This window comes from Tenrec ecaudatus, chromosome 3 (assembly GCF_050624435.1).
Source record: "Tenrec ecaudatus isolate mTenEca1 chromosome 3, mTenEca1.hap1, whole genome shotgun sequence".
Lineage (NCBI taxonomy): Eukaryota > Metazoa > Chordata > Mammalia > Afrosoricida > Tenrecidae > Tenrec > Tenrec ecaudatus.
In genome coordinates, this window is record NC_134532.1 from 168,153,885 (window position 1) to 168,158,299 (window position 4,415).

Below are 4,415 nucleotides of genomic sequence, written 5' to 3' on the forward strand. Positions count from 1 at the left end.
AGAATGCATGTTGGACTTCTGCTGTTATACATAGCCTTCTGCACACCAGAACCTCACAATTTAAACTCTGATACTGTTCTCTCCATTGGATTTGGATTATGCAATTTACAATCCTTAGATCATGCCTGTTGGGTGCACTTCTTCCATGTGGGCTTAGTTGATGTCTCACTTAGATAGTTGCTTGTTTGAAAACATGTCTTTAAGACCCCAGACAGTATTCTTTCTGATAACCGGGCACCATCTAGTTTCTTCACCACACCTTGCTACAGCACACATATCTTCCATGTCTCCTTCATGAGGGCTAGTACTGAGCAGGACCATGTTGTATAAACTAACCTTTCTTTTTTTTTTTTCTGAATCCAACTGGAATTTTATTTGACACAGAACACGATATGGTTGCATGAGCATGACAAACTGAAGACAAGGCAGCGAAGACATGGTTCTATCTAATTATAATTAAGTAACAGGAGGGCGAGGCAGCAAATGAGTAACCAAACATTTAAGCTTGATAGAAGAATTCATTTGTTCGAATGCCCATACTTTTGGAATTCCCACTCTCTGTTGTCCAATGGACACACCTGCCGTGTTTTGAGCCAGCGAGAGATGCAGTGGAAATAAAAAGCATGGTTACAGACTCCCCAGGCAACGGGACACTCTTCCGACGTGGCAGATGCCTGGTTAGCTTGACATTCTATGCAGAGATCCATAATGTGGTTCCTGCAGATGGCACAGTTATCAACCACAATATCCCAAGCCCAGAGGGCTACTGCATTCCACTTTTTCACTTCAAAGCGCTTCTTGCCTGCACCGCTGTTGGTGCCGCTCGGGGTATCCACATCCATCGCTGCCGCCATTTTTTCTAACCTTTCTTATATTGGAGCTAGGATTAAGTGAAAGCCCCAAATCCATTTCTGAATCTATGTTTTCTATCTGCCTCTGGTTCACTTTAGAGACATCTTTGACATTTTATGGCAGAAAATCCTATCAATTATTTCCCTAAAACATAAGGGCCTTTTGCTTATAGTGTCATTGATTTCACCTATGGTAATAATACTAAAACACCATTGAAAAGAGGAGATTGGACAAGTGAAGGCTAACAATAAATGGGAATATATGGATTATTGACTTGTGCAGAGTAAATCCTTATGTGTCTCACACTATTTACACAAACAATGGGAGTTGGTGGTCAGGCGAAACTTACAATAATTTTCACTGACAATGTCATACACAAATCTGCCAGAATGATATATATCTTAATACAGCAAGCAGGGAACTGAGGTAGTAAGTAAATGTTAGTCTGTCTACTGACAGTTCAATACCCTTGATATAAGTCTTCTGCTTCTTCACACACCAAGAACTTCAGTCTCAAGTCTTCGGGTTACAGGTATGTTGGAGGTAGAGCCTAGTTCACCTAGTGGGATTTCCACATCTTATCCCTCTGGTGTGGCCTTAGGAGTGTGTTATGTGCCTTGAAGAACCATACTTCAATGTCCCATATAGCACATGATGTAGGTCCCCAGAGGGTGCACAGAAGCTCAAATCAATGTGGCCAATTAGGAGCATAGTACCAAGCATACTTCCCCCATGGGGTCCTTAAAAGTATAGTTTTCCCCAGCTAAGAAGTTGACCTTCCTCCTTTTTTGATCATCAGACATGCATGTGTCTTCTCCAAGACATTTATACTCCCTTTCCCCCTCGTGACTTGATTTTGCCCATCAGCATCCTTCATGCCTCTGGTTGGAATGTATGTCAGCCCAGGGAAACGTCTTCACACCTTTGCATGGCAGCCACTAAGCGGCCATTGAAAGTCAGGTTTTGCGTGAGTTTGATAGAGAGTCTAGAGAGGTAAATAGCATAGATAATGAAACAGCAAGCAGAGACTCCATGCCATTCTTCTGGTTTGGAATAGAGAGTCTATGTAGTAGAGGAGATACAAATTCCTTTAGGACAGAGGAGGCAAGCAAGTCTTTTATAACTTTAGATTTCGCTTTGGAGACATTAGACACGAAACCATTCTTACTTCCAGAAGTGACATTGTGTAATTATTGAAGCTTATAATCAAGAGAGACTACAGTGTCCAGTGTGATCTGACAAAGGATTGCAGACCCTGGCTGTCTACAACTGCCTCCTCACTTCCCTGCCAAGGCACTCTCTGTCCTCCAGCTTGAGTAGGAACGACCAGTATTCATCAGGACTGAACTAAGCCACAAAGATAAAAACCATCCTCAAAAACCTCTAGAAGTCATAGGGCAAGCCTCCCTCTGATCTCTGAAAACCTCCCTAAGAATGCAAGCACATACTCCAGGCCCTTAAAAAAAAAATCAAATCCAGACCTTGCGAAGCAATCACAGAAGAGATATTCCTGGTGTGGGTAGGAGTGGCTGGACCCCTTTCACTGCCTTGGATCTTCTGATGGTGCTGGTCAGCCTTCTCCACCTCTTCTGCTAGGAAGATCTGAGCATAGTTTAATTCAGGAGTCTTGGTAGCAGGTTCTGTTACAAGGACCCCTTGCCATCAAGCATGCTGAAGCTCAGGACCTCGAGAGCGCATGCATGGCAGCTGGTGGAGGGTAAGTGTCCAGTCTTCTGGGCCTGGGCTACCACTGCCACTGCCTGCGCCATTCAACGTTTCTGGGTCTTGACCGCTCCCTCTGACGAGTTGGCCGGCCACTTGTGAACAGGGTTGATGTCCTATTCATCTTCCCAGTCCCATCTGCTTGACACACTGATATTTGAGAACAAATTAACAGCACAATGAGAATATAAGGTATTGTTGTTATTAGGACACGAACCCTACATTATTTTCCCAGGCACCGATGTAGCCCAGAAGTTTAGTTATTTGGAATTAGATTAGTGCCGAGGCCCCGGAGGGTGAATCTCAAGGGGGCGTCCTCGTACATTTATTTCACTAAGTATAAAAAAGTGAGACAATAAAAAAAATCTATTGTCTCATAGTTTTAGAAGAATTCATAGTTCTGCAGGACCATGTTCCCTCCAAAGGCTCTAGGGCAAGATCCTTCCTCATGACACTGAGCTTCAGGGAGCCCCACACACTGCTTGACCTGCAGCTGCAATGGAGCTCGCTCTGCCTCAGTGGTCCCTCTGTGTGTCCCTGCTATTTTATAACAACGCCAATCAATGGGATCAGCACCCACCATACTCCAGTATGATCTCATGTTGACTGATGAGCTGGAATCAACTGTGTGACAATTAGTTTGGTTTTCAGTTTCTTCAATGCCTCTAGTTAGTGCACACTTAGAATACCTTAGTGGTGTGTTGGGTTACACATTGGGCTGCTAACCACAAAGTCAGTGGTTCAAAACCACTAGCTTCTCCTCAAGAGGAAAATGAAGAGTTCAATCTTGTAAAGATTTAACATCTTGGAAACCCACAGGGGCAATTCTACTCTGTCATGAAGGGTCACTATGATGTGGAAGTGACTCAGGACAGTGGTTTTTATGTTTTTATTTTTTAGTTGCTTCATAAAACTAAACACCAAAGGCCAACCTCTTTGTCCTCTCTCCAACCCCCCTCATCCCCAACTTATAATTTTTTTACAGTGCTAAACAAAACAAAAATCACTGCCATCAAGTCAGTTCTGCCTGCTAATACACAGTAAATAGTCAAAAATTACTTGGGAGGGTTTAAATGCATAAAATTCCATCAGGTCAGGGACTGCCTGTATTCTTGCTCCTTTTATCCCCAACCTAGATTGTAACCATTGCAATGAGCATGCTTTGTATGAATGAATGGCTTTTCTCCATGTGCTCTGAAGTCTGCCTCCTCCTCCTCCTCCTGTCTTTCAGGGGTGGGACAACCATTATCACTGATAACATAGACTCACAGTTCCTTGTAGTCATCAGATCTGTAAGTACATAGTCATCAACTTCTTCACATTTCTGGCTACCAATTTCATATTAGTGAACAATTATAAGACTAGGGGAGCAGGTGAAACGGACTCAAATTATCAGTGATATTAGATGCACATTAGTTGTATAGCTAATGAGTAATAATATCAACTCCTTTTGGTAAGACTTCCACTTGTCAAGGATATGGTCTTTATAAGTCAAGGTACAACATGCTGCTGTGAGGTGCCATTGAGTCAGCTCTGCCTCAGAATGACCCTCTTTTATGTGCAACTGAACAACACCCTGCCTGGTCCTGCGCCATGCTCACAGTTATCCTGGCGTTTGAGCCCATTGGTGCAACCACTGTGTCGATGTATCTTGTCGAGGGCCCTCCTCTCTCTCTCTCTGGTCCTCCCCTTTACCAAGCAGCGTGTCTTTCGTGAGGGTCTCAGCTCTCCAGACAACTTGTCCAAAGTAGGTGAGATGGAGTCTTGCCATCCTCACCTTTAATGACATTTAAGAACTCCAGATTTCTTTGGCACTCAGTATGTATTCATAATATTCTTTC

At 43.4% G+C, this 4,415-nt stretch overlaps 1 pseudogene; it reads right to left on the reverse strand.

Annotated features, from left to right (window-relative positions):
- Nucleotides 1-397: 397 nt before the first annotated feature.
- LOC142443658 (E3 ubiquitin-protein ligase RBX1 pseudogene) lies at nt 398-857 on the reverse strand (annotated as a pseudogene).
- Nucleotides 858-4,415: the final 3,558 nt, after the last annotated feature.